The sequence below is a fragment of the Pseudorca crassidens genome, chromosome 5 (assembly GCF_039906515.1).
Source record: "Pseudorca crassidens isolate mPseCra1 chromosome 5, mPseCra1.hap1, whole genome shotgun sequence".
Classification (NCBI taxonomy): domain Eukaryota; kingdom Metazoa; phylum Chordata; class Mammalia; order Artiodactyla; family Delphinidae; genus Pseudorca; species Pseudorca crassidens.
Window position 1 is genome coordinate 24,194,528 of NC_090300.1, and position 19,266 is coordinate 24,213,793.

Below are 19,266 nucleotides of genomic sequence, written 5' to 3' on the forward strand. Positions count from 1 at the left end.
TACCAAATATAACAAAATTAAATTATTTAAAATTTTGACTTGTGGAAATTCTTTTACAGTTCAATTCTTGAATAAAGTATTAGGATCTCAATGTGACCATCTATACTTTCTTGTCTTTGGAAATATTGTGCAACTTTGAAAAAACCTGCTGAGTATAATAGTGAGAAAAGCATATAATTAGAAATTTTAGTGAATTAAATTTGAATCTTGTTTTTATAATTTATTAGCTTTACATCTTGAGTAAAAATGATTAACCAGTCTCAATTTCCTGACTTGAAACAAAAAATAGTAAAATTTACCTAAAAGAGAAATTTGTAAAAATTAAATGAGATTCCCCATATAAATGATATCATGCGATATTTGACAGATGTAGAAAACAAACTTATACTTACCAGGGGGTAAAGGGGGGGATAAATTGGGAAATTGGGATTGACATATACATACTACTATCTATAAAATAGATAACTAATGAGGACCTACTGTATAGCACAGGGAATTCTACTGAATACTCTATAGTGGCCTATGAGGGAAAAGAATCTAAAAAAGAGTGGACATATGTATAACTGATTCACTTTGCTGTACACCTGAAACTAACACAACATTATAAATCAACTATACTCCAATAAAAATTTAAGAAAAAGATTACATGAGAAACACATAGAATAACTAGGACAATATCTGCCTACACTAGGAGCTCAATATTACTCTTCCTGTTCACATTCTCTTCAAATACAAAATTACATCAGTTTTCAAACTTTGTTGTCATCACATAATTGAAAATCTGAAAGAAAATTTTGTTTAAATCAGTGGTTCTAAATCTTGATTGATTAGAATATTCTAGGCCTTCTCAAAATTGGACTCTTGTGTTATTAAGATTTTTATTAGAACAACTTAGATTTTACAGTTTCATCCATAAATTATTAACTAATGAGAAATACAATGAAAAATGTGTTTCCTGTAGGTAAAATTAAAAAAAAATTAGAAGAGCATTATCAGTGTTAGATTGTTCTGCCACTAGTATGTGATAGTATCAATAGTATTCTAAGCTGCAGTGATAGTATCAATAGTATTCTAAGCAATTATTATGGTCTTCAAGGTATCTTGGCAAATACAAAGAAAAATTGTAAGACAGACTAGTGGAAGAGAGAACCAAATGAAGAAGGAAACCCTAGGTAGAAACCAGAAAAGGACCAAGGAAGTGAGCTATGGCATTAGAAAGAAATAATAAACAAGAAAAAAGAGTACTTAATATCATCATCAAACAGAGTTTAAGGAGAAATAAGACTGAATACAGAAAACTGATTTTGACTCATCATATAACTTTGTCTACTTTCAGTACCTCCTCTTGCCTATTTTAAATGCCTTAAGTTTTTAGAATGACTAAAATATTTAATAGAGCATACAAGACTCAGAATGATTTGTCTCTTTTCTACTGATCTATAAGCCCCAAAGAGATTAGGGGGTTGGCCATTCAGGGTCATGCGTAAAGTGAAAGGTATTTCAGCATAGAGGATAACTCTACATTCTCGAGAAACAAATTAAAGCTATCTTAAAAAGAAAGGTAGTAATGGAAGAATGAAGATCTCAGGAGGAGTCAATAGGTATAGCTTACCTGTATAAAAGAGAAAAGACACACTTCCTAGTAAACCAAAAAGTGTAAAAAGGAGTTACATTTAAACATGAATATGTACCCTTTGTAATTAGTTTCAATTAAATTTTATGTTAACTGTGATTGATTATAGTGTATGTAGCCATAGGGCATTAAAATTCATTACTAGATAAGATGTAGGTAAATCTTTATTTTTTTATTATTGGGCTTCAATTTAAGATATTGTATCATGCTTTGGAAATGTTTTTAAACATAAAGGATTATCTACTCTATATCCTAAAATGTCTATAGTTTCTTAATTTGCATTTCCAATAATGTCCTAAAGTTATCATGTGCAGTTTGGTATAAGATACATTTATGTTTAGTTTACTAGAAGATTTTCTGTGACTTTTGGAATTTGTACAATGCTACTGGGCATTTCTTCCTAGGGGACGATGCCAAAAAGCAGGTCCACCCTAAAAAGGTGAAAATTTGCAGTATTGAAGACATTCAAAGAAGCTGCTGAAGACACTGAGAGCAATTCCAGTTATTAGCAGATGTGTGGTCCTGTCAGTGTGTAAGTACCTCTTCATATCACTTTATCACTCATAAAGTGTCACTGTATAAACTCCTTTCTGGGAGGAAGCCAAGCACTTTTGGAAGCTGAATAACCCTTTCAGGCAACTAGAGGTCTATTCATTTCATTAAAACAGTGAATAGTGTATGAATTAGAAGAATCTGATTCATAAGTATTAAATAATTCATTTTCTGTGTAATTTTACCTGAGATATGACTGTAAAGTATGGAGATTGATTTTTATATGCATATTTGAACATAAAACCCCTCAGAACTGCTATTTGTAAAGAGAAGAATGTTGAGATGCCGTATATTTACCTCAATAATGATTCCAGCAATTAAGAACATTTGAGAATCATGTTTTAGAATTAACTTAAAAGTAAGATTATTAGTCAAACAAGAAATTCTCTGGACATTTTCATCATAAACTCCTTTGTAGAGATTAAAATGTGATTTTTTATGTTCTTCATCTAGTGGTTTGGAAAAAATAAATCATTTACAGGTATTAACATTTATCATAAAGGAAGGTTACTCTAAAATAAAAGTTACATAAATGTTTTAAAGTTTAGCTTCATTTGAATAAATGTATAGATGTCAGGTGGGCAAGCATTATAAACACAGGTATTTAGCTGATCCCTGCCCACATCCCCACAAATATATATAACTGATAGACTGTAAAGAAAAATCCTAGAGCCTGGAGAAGAAATTACGATAAAGTTCTGTGGATACAGCAGTGATAGGATCATAGTAAATGCAGTTATGTCCATCTAATCTGTCCATCTTTTAAAATGACAATGCCACCAGGGAACAAATTCGGTTACATATAAATAAAGAAAACTTGAGTTTAACTAAGACATCCTTGTCATCATTTTAAATGCAAGGAGTCAACAGCGATTACCTTCTATATTTTGAGAAACAAAATCTGTCATACACAGTCTGACTGTTGAGGGGAAATATAACTCATTATACATATTCCTAAATATGCAGCATCTGAGAAAGTATCCATATATTCTTCCTGAGGATATATTAATTGAACAATGATCCAGCTGTCTTAGATGAATTGCAAACCTGTGCTACAAAATGATGAATGGTGAGCATTGAAGCTTACTCAATAATAGGACTCAGTCATTTTTAAGTCAATGTTTATTACATTTATGTATTAGCTTATTTCAGTTCCAATAATGATGACTTCAAGTTAATTTTGGGAAATCTGAAAATGTAATAAAGGAGCTTCATAGGAGGAAGAGGAGAGGAAAAAACAACAGAGACAGGACTCTGCGAGAGGCTGTCACAACAGATTTCAGCAACACTAGCAAACGTGTACTTTCTGAATATGAAGGGCATAACCAGAGTTGAAATATCTATATCCCTTTTCTGAACAACAGGAGCAGGAACAGAGATGAGTTGTGGGCAGCAGGACTCCTAGATCTGGTTTAGTTTATAGAAACAGGAAAAGTGGGGTTCTATGAATTATCATGGAGACATAGAATGTGGAGCAACCCACAAAGTTAGACTCACATTATGAAAATCAACCATCTGAGATACTACTAAGATACCTCTCTGCCCAAAGGAACATCTTGCAAATAGCTGGTCCTAGCTAATTTAACAATGGATACAAAATCTTCTAAAAGCAGAGCTTGGATACAAAATCACCATAATTATAAAAGAACAGAAAAGAAGTAGTAGAACTTTCCAACAGAGGAAGGCTACTTTACCAGAAAAATGTTGCTACTCAGCTTATAAATGATGTGAAAAATAATTACCCAGGTTTTTTTCAATATTGAAGTAATTGCCTATTTGAAGGAAGACCTCAAAGTAGAAATGCAGAAATTCAGGGAGGAAATGGAAAGTCAATAAAGTAAAATAAAATACAGTCTGCCAGAACTCCCAAAGAAGAGGAAATAATGTAAAAGAATAATACAAAATAAAGTTTTTTTTAAATACAGGGAAACAAAGGAAAATAGGAATTATGTAAAATACAGCAAGATACAAGAAGAATTTTTAAAAGTAGCCAAAATTAAATAGAAATTTATAAGGAGCTAAAATGTCTTAGGAAAAGTGATATTTATAGAAGAGAGGGAAAAGATATTAATGTATACATAAATGAAGATTGAAAGTAATCCAAAATAGTGAAACAAGAAATATTTTAATATATAATGCAAGAAAACTTTCCTGAAATGAAAGACTTGAATTACTATATTAAAAATGTCAGAATTAGTCATGTAAGCATCTACCAATAGCTTCAATATAAACAAATATTTATTTTATTATAAAGATAAATAAAACCTAGAATATAAAGAAAAAAAACACAAAAAAATTCACTCATAACTCCACCAGAGATAATCATTATTAACATTGTTTCAATTTTTCTGTATAATATAATATATAACATATAATTTAATATTATATGTGATAAAATATAATATACAATAAAATATATAGTATATATTTCAAGAAAAAAGGATTGTACTGGGAAATGAATTTTACACTAAACATATTAAGTATATTTTCCTATATATTTATAAATTATTAATTATAAGGTTTATGTTGAAAAATACTTTCATGGTTATGGTAGAAAAAATTACACAGAACAAAATTGTGGAGAGTGAAAAATTCATCCTCTTCCTATCTCAGGCTCTTTTTCTTGTGTATCTTTCCAAGTGTTTACACAAATGAAAATATATCATAAACAAAGTTTTTTCCATTAATAATCCATTTTTTTACAGACCCTCAAAGGATCAAACGTTGACAATATAGATCTACTTTTTTCTTTTTGGTGGTAACCTAGTATCACATTGAAAGGTGGTTCTACAATTTGCTTGAGTATAGTTAGCTTATTTTTTATCTTTAGCTTTTCCAACAATGTTGCAATCAATATTCCTGCATATAAATGTAAGTTATGTGTAAGTATTTCTGCAAGATAAATACCTAGAAATGCAATTGTGGGGTAAAAATGTAAATACATTTAACTGTATTTTTCTAAAATAACTTGCAGAAAATTTAAAACAAAACCAACACTGTATTCTCACAAACTTGTTTTAAACGCTTTATCAAAGTTTGTATCTTCACAAAAGTAGTACAAAAATTGTTCTTTTAACTAAACCAAATCCCTCCCTCAAAAGAATAAGAACATGAATAGTCAGCCATTAGAGAGTGTTTTAAAATTGAGTTCTTATGTGAGTCAGTTCTTTATGCAGGAAACAGAACCTGCTGAATAGAGCAGATCTGACATTCCCATCAAACGATAGCTCCAAAGTTTAAGACAAATGGAGCTTCTTAAAATAAAGCCCTCAATTTAAAATTTAAAAATAAATAAAATATTTACAGCTATTACCATGTAGATTACCAATGATGTTACCGTTTTCCCTATGCATAAAAATGGAATGAAGCCATTTACGTTCTTTTACCTTCACTACACTGTATACAACCATTTAAAAAAATCTCCACCACTATATGTGATAGAGTGGTACTTCATCGTTGTTTTAACTAAAATTTGCAAATCATAAGTAAAGAATCCTTACTGACAACTTGCATTTTTTTATCTGAAAATTGACTGTTTATGAACATTTCTCATTTTACTGTTGGGTGTTTATTGTTTTTGGTATTGATTTACAAGAACTCTTTACATGTTAAGTACATTAATATTGTTTTGCCTGTCATATGTGTTACAATAAGCTTTCCCCAGATTGCCATTTCTTTACTGATGCTGTTCATTTCCATTTCTGCAGGCAAACATTTTAAATTTTAAGGTAGTAAAAACTACTTTGTATCTTAATTAGAAAGGCTTTCAGCCTCTACAATTTTATTTTTCTTTGAATAAATTCCCCTATATTTAAACTCTTTTATTAAAAATAGTGCATAGTATTCCATTTTATTGATGATCATAATTTTTTTAGCCTATCCTAATCACTGGTTATTGTGTTTGGTTCCTTTTTTTTTAAACTCTAGTCAGTGTTGGAAAGAACATGCATATATTTTACATACATTATTTTAGCCATGTCTCTTTCCTTATGGTAGATTATTTTGTACTGTAATTACAGGGTCAGATAGCATTCTTGTGTTTAATACTTTACATTTCTAGCCCTGCCACGTGTCCCTCCATGAACATTGTAACAATTTACATGTCCACAAGCAATACACAAGAGATGTCATTTCTTGGCACCATTACCAATGCTGAGTGCTGTTACTTTTAAATATATTTTCCAATTGTAAAGTTTCACACTCAAATTTAGAACAAATATTTATGACATTATGTATTCCCAGGCCTTTGTATCTTTTTCTCTAGACTTCTTTTCCAGTACTTTTTACTTTAAACGTTTTTCCTGGGCCACTCAGACATAGGACTGACGGCAAGGAGAAAGATACCCTCTGGGTAAATGGTAGAAAAAAATACACAAAGGGAAATTCAGGTTGTTTCTTCTCCATAAAGGGCTGACTCTTTTCCAGCAACTTATTTAGATGTTTCTTCTCTCCAACCTAAGAGTCCCATTTTTTTTTGTCCTGTGATAAAAACATCATCTCAATTACATTATGTCTGCTGCCACAGCCCAATTAAACTTCTAATGGACTCTGTTCTCACTTGTCTGGGGAAAAGATGGACTATGTCTGTGAAGCTGAATGAGGCTCAGACTTCCTATCATTTCCTTGCATCCCCATCATCATAAGAGGCAGAGGAGGGCAATTCATCCTTTTTCCACTGAAACCCTTCCCTCATGTGTGGCGTAAAGCTCCAGGCAGACAGGCTGGAGACTTGCGTGTCCTCCAAAGACGGCAGTTGTAAAACTGCTCTTGCAAGATCAGACCCTTGCTAATTACAATACTAACATCTATTAACTTTTTCATTCATCGCCAATTTTCATTCATTTCTTAAGGCTAATACTAATTGCAACTTTAAGAAAATAATAATGCTAAATAGGGCAAGCAATCTGGGAACCCGAATGGTATATTCCCCTCCTGATACACATTGTCTCATTAGACACATTCACAGAGGAGGGAAAAGAATCCCTCCAAGAGCTGGCACTGCAAATTATTATTTTTATAAATTATATTTGTTCTAGGGTTATTGAATATACAACTTTTTTAACTTATAAAGTGAGAGTTTGGGGATAATCAACTTGGTAAGCAGTCTCAATGGAGAATTTAAAATGAGGGAAAACATGGTAAAGAGGAAATAGTAAGGGGAGTAAAGTACTAGATCTTGAAAAGTAATCTGGGATAAACCAAAGGGACTTTTAATAAACATGATCTTTGTTAAGTTTGCTCTGGTTATAGCCAGCAAAGATTCCAGAAATATTTTGCTAGTAAAGAAAATAACCTCTTCCCTAAAATGATTCCCTGCCTGGTCTGTTATTTACCTTCTAGCCACAATGATCATATCAAAATGTTAGCTAAAATAAAATAAAATTACCGTAATTGGATGAAGAGAAGAATGCACTTTAATTTCCTTATTTATCAGTTTGGTAAGAATTTATTGACATGTCAATCCTTATGATTAGTCATTTCCTGGTTAGGAAAATCAGAACCCTCACTTGCTTGTGTTAGTTTCTGGGACTTCTGGTCACAGAATAAGTTTCCATTAATCAAAATTTCATTTTGGGTCTTCTACATCCCAGGCCATATTTGCTATCATTGGCAGAAGCCAAATTAGCAGTCCATTTTAGTATAGAATGAGCTAAGACTGAAGGGAGTAAATAGAGTGGTATGAGAGAATAAATTCTAGTTTGTATTCAGGTAAATGTCAGCTAACTTGAGATGATAAGCATGCTAACTGTCCTTCAACCAAAGTACAGTAGCATATGCAGCTATGTGTGTGCGGCACCCATATATGGGACTTCGTCTCTTCTGGTTCACCAGCTGCATTCAGATGTTGGAGATGAAATTTGGGAGCTGGGATAATCCACAGTTGTCACATAGGCAGAGGTGATTCCCTTAGGATCTCTCCTCAACCGCAAAGACCTTAATCCTCAAGACTTGACTCACAGAAGTTTCTTTCCATTCAACAGTAACTTTCCGATTTTCCCCAGCTGGGGAAGAGCCTGTCATGGGCTCAGTCTGATGATCACTCACTCAAAGGCTCAATCCCTCCGTAGAGTTTTCAAAGAGCCTTCTGCCCCAAGTTTTAAGGTTCCTCTTATCGGTAATCAAAAATATACTTCAACAGAGAGGAGAGGGAAATAGAAACAAAGGTACTTTTATTGTAAATACTGGCCTTGCAGAATTGCAAACTCAATTAAGTCACTGTTTTTATTACACAATAAAATAGAGGTCACTCTTAAGCTTACTCAGAAGAACTGCTTGTCAAATTATAGCTTCTGAAATATAAGTGAATGCATCAAAGCTGGTAAAGGCAAATACGTATTCAGTGCCCCAATCATGCAGTGTGAGAGTAAATTAAAGGAAAATAGAGCTCAGAGGAATAAATATGTCAGTTACAACATGTGTTCTTTTGCAATCAATCAATTTCTAGTCTAGCCTGTCAATGCTACCTTTTTCCACTGTTCTTTAGTTTGGTTGTAGGTCCCTCAAGCTGGTGTCCTACCTGATTTTTGTATTTTGTGTAATGTTACTGCCTTTATTTTTTGCTACTTTCAGCTTTTGATATTAAGTGAAACATGTAGTGCTACAATAGCAGTGAGACCACCTCCCCAGGAAGAGGATAGCAAATGGGACTTTCTGTCTGTGATACAGGAAGAGGCACTTTCTCATCCCAGTAGAGCTGGCATCCCTCTGGAGAAATACCATGTACACACACTAAGTGAATGTGAGAACTGTGGTAAAGTGGACCATATTTATAGCAAAATATGGATACTCTAAATCTTCAATAAGGGATTTTAAAAAATCCTTAATAGGTGGAATGGACAAAAACAAAACAACAAAACAAAAAAACAACAGCCCTCCAGGAGGCAATGGACAAAGAATTTCACTACTAAAAAGAATTTTTCTATTTAAAACCTTTGAGAGGTTATTTTACAAATTAAAATTTCATCATTTGTTTTCAAAGCTAAACTGATAAAATATAAGCAATATAGTTCAAAAACACTATGGTACAAAATTATATATAATAAATGTAAAAACTTAAATGAAATATTAACAAGTGTGAAGGAATTCCACGAAAGTAAAAGAAAGAAAACTATTATAGCTACTATTATGTAATGTTTTCTGAAGTTTCTAACCAATAAAATTATTTATGAAAACAAAGAAACTGTATAAATATTAAGAATGAGGAGTAATACTTTGTATTGATCAATAATTTGATTTTCTGCCCAGGAAAACAAAGTTCATCTGAAAAGCAATTGTTCAGTAAAATGGCTAGGAACTAAAGAAATAAACTGAACTTATCAATGTATCCAGGTACCATTGCTTCAGCATCATCTAGTTGGGCTTTGTAAAAAAAAAAACAAAAAAACACAAACAGAAGACGCAAGGGTGATTTAATATTAAGAAATTTATTTCATAATTTTTTCAATATATTGTCATGACCAATGGGAAAAAAACACTTTACATAAAGTTTTGGACTAGATAATTTTTAATACACCTTATTTTTTAGAGACATTTTAGGTTCACAGCAAAAATGAAGGTACAGAGTTTCCCATATCTCCCCTGCCCACCCAAATTCATAGCCTCTCCACTATCATCATCCCCCACCAGAGTGGTTCATTTGTTACAATTGATGAACCTACATTGACACATCATTGTCATCCAGAGTCCATAGTTTATATCAGGATTCGCTCCCTGTGTTGTACATTCTAGGTTTGGACAAACATATATAATGACATGTCTTCACCATTATAGTATCATACAAGGTAGTTTCATTGCCCTGAAAATCCTCTGTGCTACTCATCCGTCCCTCTCCCCTAACCAGTGGAAATTTTACCCCTGATATTTTTACTATCTTCATAGTTTTGCCATTTCTAGGACGTCATATAGTTGGAATCACACTGTATGTAGCTTTTCATATTGGCTTCTTTCATTTACTAATATGCATTTAAGTTTCCTCGAGAGAGAGAGTGGTGTCAGCAAGATGATGGAATAGATGGAGGTCCCTCACTCATGTCCCCTCTCAACAACAATAATTCGGCAGCCATTCACAGAAGAAATGTGCCTTTGTGGGAGTTTTGGGATCTAGAGAGGAGACTGTGAAACTCAGTCGAGTCCAAGACCAAGGAGGGCTCTTTGAGAGGGCAAACTTGTGCCCAGCTGGGTGGTCCAAGTTACAGACCGGGGAACAGCTCCATACCCCTGTGGACTAAACTACAATCCCATTTGGTCTTGGTCTTGCCACCAGCAACATATGCCAAGGGACCCAGGAGGAGTCATGCATACCCATGCATCAGGCAATAGACCCACAGTCTTTGGCCCGGGCTCCAGCCCCACTCAGCTGTGATCTGGAACCCCCTTGAGGCAAGCTTGCCAAACTCAGTCTAACTTCCCATTCTGAAATGGCCCTGTAACTGGGCTCTAGTTCTTCTCTGCCACAGTCCAGGAAGTAGTCTTGCCAGCATGGGGGCCATAGGGAGACATGCTTGTTTGTGCCTCTGAAAGCAAGACAACCAATCTCCATCCGACAGCAGATCCTGAAATAGCCCTGTGACTCAGCTCCAGCACCTCCCAGCTGTGGTCCATGAACAGTTCTGCCCACTCAGAGACTCACCAGGAGAAACACCCATAAGTGTCCTTGGAGGTGAACACACTAACCTTGGTCTTCCTGTGAATCCTGAAATGGTCCTTTAATTTGGCTCCAGGCTCTCCCAGCTGTGCTCAAGGTGTGGTCCAGCCCACTTAGGGGCCTGCTGGGAGACCTTCATGTCTGTGCCTCTAGAGCCAGGTTGGTTGACTTTGATCTGGGCTGTTAATCCTAAAGCAGCCCTGGGACTCATTCTGGGCCAGTCCTGCCTGCCCAGGCACCATCCAGTGACCTGGCAGGAGCACTCTCAGGGACTTGGCAGGGGCCACACCGTCTATACAACTGATAACAGCCCTGCTGTCTGTGGACCCAACTGCAGACCCTGGAACAGACTCTTGTCCCCAAACCCTCTGAACAAAGTCCTAGAGGCAGTCCCATACACCCAGGAACCAGACAGGATCCACATATGCCTGAGCTTCTGGTAACAGGCCTACCAACAGCAGACCCCACTGTGAACTGCATGATTTCTAATTCCAAAGACTAATATCTTTTCTCTGTATCATGACATTCTCTCAGAAAAAAAAATTACAAGGAGGTAAATTTTTATTCAATAAAAGGGATAATTTTGAACTGTTAAAGCTAAAAAAAAAAACAACCTAGAGTATTTATTCTAACACTAAGAGTACAAATGCAATGTGTCACAGTGCTGGTTCATTTTGGGACTTCCAGTTTAGCTGAATCTAGTTGCATTCAGAAAGGTCAGGATGGGAGAAATAAAGCAAAATATAGAGTCACTAAAAGTGACATTAATTTATCCCCTATAGGGATGGTGGTAGTTGTGGTGGTAGATGTAGTGAGGTGTTACAACTCAGTACATTAACTGCTCATTTTCACATCTTTCTAATTTTCTAAGAATGCAGTCATTGTTGACAGAGCTGATGTGGTATAGTGGAAAACACTAGAGACATGTTCATGACTTCAGTGACCTTAGACAAAAGCCACTTAATATCTTATAATGGATTTAGTAATCCTTATAACAGTGAGAATACTACCTTCACCTACAAATTATGGAATATCCAGCTAGTGCAGAATAACAAGCAGAAAAAAACAGAAGGACTAGAAAGGGAGAAAGAGAACATTCGTTATCCTCAAGTGAAATAATTATTTACATGAACAAATCCAAAACCCTCTACACATAAATGATTTAATTAATGAGAACTTAATATTACTAAAAGCAAATCAATGCACACAGGTTCATAATAGCAACAAATAGAAAATAGTTTTGAAAAGTTTTAAAGAGATAACATTTCTCTACTTTTCAGTGATAGCAAAAATATGATACTTAAGAATAAATTTAACAAAGATATGAAAAAATGCAGAATATTATAAAGCATTATTAAGTGAAATTAAACAAAACCTAAACAAATGAAGAGATATACCACACTGATGAATCAGAAGACTCAACATCGTACAGATATCAATGTTTCCAAAATTTACATATAAAATCAGCACATCTCACAAAGTTCCAAAAGGATTTTTTTGTGGGATTTAACAAATCAACTCTGAAATTTGTATAAAAAGTGTCAAGAACACCCGAGACACACTTGAAGATTAAAGAGTTCATTCTAGAATATATCAAGGTCTCTTATAAGGGGGTAGTGTACCATATAGGGTAGTACTGACACAAGGATAGACAGATATGAACCAGAATCACACATACGTCACATGATAAATGTTGTGCTGCTAAGAAATGAGAAAGGAGGGGCTTTTCAATATATTGTGGGGGATGGTTTTGGTCCAATGTAATCACTTCTTGCATCCTTTTTCACTCTCAGAGTGTCCCATTTTGGAGAATAAATCATAGAGGTTTTCCACATAAAAATAATATGAAGTTTGATTGCTATCTCACACCATACACAGAAACCACTTCTGAGCAGATAGTAGAACTAAATATAAATGGGGGAAAAAAAATAAAGCACTCAAAAGAGAATGTAGTAATATCCCATCATGAACCCAGAGTTGGAATGTTTAAACAGGACACAAAAAGCACTAACTCTAAAGGAAACATTGGTAAGTGAACTACATTAAAATAAAAAAACTTCCATTGGTCACATGATAACTCTAAGGGTGTGAAAAAGCTAGCCACAAAGTAGGGTAAGTCATTTGAAACATATTTGGAAACATACCTATGGAAAACCAAAGACAACAAGGGAGAGAAAAACAAAGACACCAGAGGAATTTTTGCCTTTGACATCTATGGCTATAGTAAACAGTAAATACAGCCTAATTTTCTACCCAGATAAACAAAACACTTCATACTAAAAACCTACTTAGTGCAATTCCTTTTCCCCACTACATCATGTCCAGTTTTCAAAAAGAATGACAATGCATACGAAAAGAGAACAAAGTTTGAAGAGACAGAACAAGCATCAGAACTAGACTCAGATATGACAGAGGTGTTGTCATTATCAGACTGAGAATTTAAAACAACTATGATTATTAATGTGACAAGGGCTCTAATGGAAAAAGTGGACATCATCTGTTCCATATAATAGACAATTACATGCAATAGTCCATTTGTTCAACAACAGATGGAAAATGTAAGCAGCAAGATGAAAACTAAGAAAGAATAAAAGGAAATGCCTAAAATCAAAAGCACTGTAACATAAGTGAAGAATGCTTTCGATGGGCTTATCAATAGACTGGACACAGGCGAGGTAAGAATCAGTGAGCTTGAAGAAATGTCAATAGAAATTTCTAAAATGAAACTATAAAGAGAAAAAATTTTAATGCTCTATGAAAACTGTCAACCTAGAATCTTACATCCAGTGAAAATATCCATTAGAAGTGAAGGACAAATTAAGACATTCCTAGATGAAGGAAAACTAGAAAAATTTGTCACCAGAAGATATTTGGGATGTAGGATTAAGCAGAGAGTTCTTAGACTTAACACCAAATCATGATCTATAAAAGGAAAAAAAAATTATAAATTGAACTTGATCAAAATTTAAGACTTTGCTTTGTGACAGCCTGTGAAGAGAATAAAAAGGCAAGTTACAGAGTGGGAGAAAATACTTGCAAATCACACATGCAACAAAAGATTAATATCTAGAACACATGAACAATTCTCAACACTCAATAGTAAAAATAAAAGCAGTCAGTTAAAACTGGGGAAAAAACATAAAGGTACATTTCACTGAAGAAAGTATACTGATGGCAAAAAAATCACACGAAAAAGATGCTCAACATCACAGCCATTAGGCAAATGCAAATTGAAACCACAGTGAGATATCACTATAAACTTATCAAAGGATGCAAAAAAAAACTGGATCACTGGATTGCTGGAGAGAATGTAAAGTGGTACAATTGCTTTGGAAAACAGCTTGGCGGTTTTAAAAAATGTATGAAAACTAAATATGCAACTACAATATGACCAGCAATTACAATTGACCCTTGAACCACACATGTTTGAACTCTGAGGGTCCACTTACACTCAGACTTTTTCCAACAATAAATACTACAGTACTCCACAATCCACAGTTGGTTGAATCTGTATATGCGGAACAATGGATATGGAAGAACTTCGAAATGGAGGGCCAACTGTAAATTATAAGTGGGTTTTCGACTGCATAGAGGGCTGGCGCTCCTAACCCCCATGTTGTTCAAGGATCAACTGTATATTTCTGGGTATTTATTCCAGAGAACTAAAAAACTTATGTTTACGTAAACACTTATACATGAACATATATAGCCTCAGTTTGGAAATAGCACAGATGTTCTTCAACAGGTGAATGATTAAACAAATTGCAGCATATCCTCTAGGAATATTACTCAGCGATAAAGAAGGCAAATTATTGATACACAAAATAACTTGGATACATATTCAGAGAATTATGCTGAGTGAAAAAAAGCCAGTCTCAGAAGATTACATGGTATTACATTATTTTATTTACATAACATTTTGATATGACAAAATTATGGAAATGGAGAACATATATGGTTGTCAGGGTTTAAGGAAGGGGTGGAAGTATAAGGGAAGTTGATGTGGCTGCAAAAGAGCTACATGAGGGACCCTGGTGGTAAGGGAAAGGTTTTCTGTCTTGACTATATCAATGTCAGTATACTTGTTGTGGTATTGTATTATAGTTTTGCAAGATATTACCATTGCAGCAAACTGTGTAAAGGGTACATGCGATCCCTCTATATTGTTTCTTACAAGGCATGTGAATCTACAGTTACCTCAAAATAAAAAGTTTAATTAAAATAAAATTGCAGACTTTAAAAAAATTCGGTGGGAGAAATAGAAAACAAATACTAAAAGGGTAGAATTAATGCTAAATTATTATCACATTAAATATGTAATAACTTGATTTTTAAAAATTATAAAGCTAGATAAAATAAAAACAAAACTCATTTGTATACTGTCTATAATAGACATCCCTAAACAGAAAAAGTCAAAAAGTTTGAAAGAAATAAGATGGTAAAAAAAATACAACATAAAACATTAACTAAAAGAAAAGTTATTTAGTTTTCATATATCAGAGAAAATAGTTTTTAAGGCAAGAAGTATTAGTAGGACTAGAGACAGATATTTTATATGATAAACTCATATGATTTTATATTGTTAATCTACTGAGAAGTTATTGTGATCCTAAATATGTATGAAACTAATAATATAGTCTCAAAATATAAAAAACAAAACCTGACAGATTCAATAGGATAAATTGATAAATTCATAATCACTGGTGATCTTATATCATTCTCAGTATGTGATAGAACTGCTAGTGAAAAGAAAACAAGTTGTAAATTGTACACAATAATGGCATTATTTTGTTTTCTTTAAAACAATACACATATCCACACATAAAACCATGCAACAACACACAAAAAAGGGTATGGAACTGAAAGGTGATTAGGGAGAAATTAGCTTTTCCTATAAATTTCTTGAAATGTTCTAAGAAGTATGTACTGATTCCTCTAATGATCTAAATATGATTTTTCATTTTTTCCATTTAACTCTCAGAATTTTGACATTTATAATATGGAATAATACTGGCAACAAACAGTAATTCATTGAATTTTCTTCCCTATTATTACTCACATCCTCCTGATGTTTGTTTGCACTGTCTTTGTCCAACTTGCCAACTGAGTCAGGACATGTCTAATTCTATAATTGGAGGGCTGTGCACACCACTGTTACTGCCTAACAAGTGTGATACAATCAGAGTAATAAGATGGGTAGAGTTTCCACATCTGTTAAACAGATACAAGAGAATTTTGTGGTTATGTGTTCTTGATACTTTTTAGCTTTAATCTACTATTAGATATTCACCTACTAAGCTGAACATAAAAAGAGAGCCATTTTTTCTAATCTACAAATCTGGAAGGAAACTGAATTTGTAAAGAACACTGGTGTATCTGATAAATGGCTGGGATGGAGAAATTCTGCAAGGAGGAACTCCTGAGCAGATATGGAGCCCAAACCTTCTTTTCCCAAAACAGAGGTGGATATTATTATTGTAAGACTTTCTTTTTTTGGCTTTTTTACTGTTTAGTCCTCCATGCCTTGAATATTACCTGCTATATAATAGGGGTGTGTTATGGGTTCAACTGTATCCCTGAAAAGATAAGTTGAGATCCTAAGCTCTGGTACTTGTGAATGTAACTTTTTATTTATTTATTTATTTATATTTGTTTTATTTATTTATTTTTGGCTGTGTTGGGCCTTCGCTGCTGCATGTGGGCTTTCTCCAGTTGCGGTGAGCAGGGGCTACTCTTCGTTGCGGCGCACGGGCTTCTCATTGCGGTGGCTTCTCTTGTTGCAGAGCACGGCCAGAAGCCCTGTAACTTTATTTAGAAATAAGGTATTTGCAGATGTAATTAAATTAAGATGAGGTTTATTAGGGTGGACCCTAAATCCAATAAAATGGTGTCCTTATAAGAAAAGACATAGACACAGGAGAAAAACACCATGTTACAACATAGACAGAAATTGGAGTGTTGCAGCTTCAAACCAAGGAACGTCAAGGATTGATAGTTAGCATTGGAAGCTAGGAAGAGGCAAAAATGAATTCTACCCAGAGTCTCAGAGGAAACATGTTCCTATTGAAACCTTGATTTCAGACTTCTAGCCTCCAGAACTGTGAGAGAATAGATTTCTGTTTTTGTAAGCCTCGCAGTTTGTGGTTCTTTGATATGGCAGTCCTAGGAAACTAATAGAATACTGAGTAAATAACTGTTTAATAAAATATAGGATAAATTATATTTTCATGTTAAGAGTCTTGTTAAAATGTATCAGCATATTCTAATCAATAGATACAGGATGAATTTACTTTGGAGGAAATGAAAGGATCTAAGAAAAACATCCTATCTCATTTTATTTGTTTTGGGGAATTTTCTCATTTTCCTGTTATTCTTCCATAACTAATCTCAAATTATTTGTGTACAGCCTCATAGATGAGTTAGCTTCATGGATACATACTTTGTGGGAGAGACATAAAAATCCGACAATGCAATAAAATAATTCTGAGATATTTTGTGTATCCATTTAAAGGCAGTATCACTAAAACTTTCCTAAGTGTCATTGGTTGCCAGGCACTATGAATGGTTGCTTTCACATAATGGCATCTCATTCAGTTTTAATTATTTTTCACAGTTTTTGAGGTTCAGGAACTATAAAGCCTTTTCTCAAACACTGAAATAAGGGGCAGAACCTAGATCCAAAATCAGGTGTTCTCAGCTCTAACTCAACCCTTTTATTACATAAATACAACCTATTTGATTGGTTAATGAATTCAAATATTTGTTAATATTTCATTAAATAAATATTGATTATACTTTAACACATACTTTTCTTTAAATGAAATTATAAATATTCTTCATGTCTCTTCAAATCCTTTTTGAAAAGAGATTGTTAAAAAATTCAACAAATTATCAAATACATTTTTTGACCAACACTCCCTATTTCCCCCATTCCCCAACACCTGGTAACCATCATTCTACTCTGTGTTTCTGTGAGTTAGTCTTTTTACACCCTCTTTTATATTTTTGATTTCACAATTTACATCTATTTGTATTGTGTATCTGTTAACAAATTATTGTAGTTATTACTATTTTCATACTTTTGCCATTAACCTTTATATTCAAGTGGTTAACACACTGCCATATTACAATATTAGAGTATTCTGAATCTGACTACATACTTACCTTTACCAGAGTGTTGTATATTTTTATACATTTTTTTGGTACTAATTAGCATCCTTTTGTTGCAGTTTGAAGAAGTTTCAGCATTTCTTGTAAGTCTAGTGGTGATGAGCTCAGCTTTTTTTTTTTTAAGGGAAAGTATTTATCATGCCTTCATTTTTTTTTTTTATAATTTTTTTCTTTTTTTTTTGGCTGCATTGGGTCTTTGTTGCTGTGCATGGGCTTTCTCTAGTTGTGGCAAATGGGGGCTACTCTTCACTGTGGTGCACGGGCTTCTCACTGTGGTAGCTTCTCTTGTTGCAGAACATGAGCTCCAGGCACGCAGGCTCAGTAGTTGCGGCACGTGGGCCCTGGAGTGCTCAGGCTTCAGTAGTTGTGGCGTGGGCTCAGTAGTTGTGGCATGTGTGCTCTAGAGCATAGGCTCAGTAGTTGTGGCTCACAGGCTTAGTTGCTCCACAGTATGTGGGATCTTCCCGGACCAGGGATTGATCCTGTGTCCCCTGCATTGGCAGGCAGATTCTTAACCACTGCGCCACGAGGGAAGTCCTCGCCTTCATTTTTGAAGGATATCTTTGCTGCGTTAACTATTCTTGGTTGCCAGTTTCTTTCAGCACTCTGAATATATCTTATTCTCTCCTGGTCTGCAAGGTCTCTGATGAGAAATCTTCTGATAGCCACAGGGGGATTCCTTTGTATGAGATGGGTTTTTTTTTTCTCTTCTTGCTTTTAAAATTTGCTTTCTGTCTTTGATTTAAACAGTTTTATTATAATGTGTCTTGGAGAAGAACATTTTGGATTGAAATTTTGGGATGACCTCTTAGCTTCTTAAAGTTGGATGGAGGCTGAGGTCTTCTATGCTGCCATTTCAGCGACATTACTCTGACGACTTCAAATAATTCTTCCGGAAAAGACAGTTTTTGAGGCAATGTGTTGGTTCAAAGCTGAAACTGATGTGGATTAAAGCTGCAGCAAGAATTTTGTAGAAATTGAAAGGTAAATACATAAATAACTATAACGCAATATAGACATTGCAATGGTACTAATAAATTGCTGTGGGAATTCTGAGAAGCAGTAATAAAGATTTGTCTGTAGTGACAACTTCATCATAGGCACTGAGCTAATCACTGCATAGTCACTGCTAGTTTATGTGGCAGGGGCTAATACTGTTCCCATTGCACAGATGAGGCAACTGAAACAGAGAAGTGATTTGTCCAAAGTAACATTTCTAATAAAGGTAGAGCTTGGATTTAAACCTAGACCTGTCTGACTTTAGATT

At 34.3% G+C, this 19,266-nt stretch overlaps 1 long non-coding RNA gene across 3 annotated transcripts in view; it reads left to right on the forward strand.

Moving 5' to 3' along the window:
- Positions 1-2,038: 2,038 nt before the first annotated feature.
- Positions 2,039-19,266, forward strand: part of LOC137224725 (uncharacterized) — a 51,311-nt gene continuing 34,083 nt past the window's right edge. For 2 of the 3 annotated variants that reach the window (XR_010943476.1, XR_010943475.1), the window contains exon 1: positions 2,039-2,165. This is a non-coding gene — a long non-coding RNA (uncharacterized lncRNA). Of the gene's footprint in view, positions 2,166-18,749; positions 18,984-19,266 lie in introns of all 3 variants that reach the window. The other variant, XR_010943477.1, reaches the window with a different exon arrangement.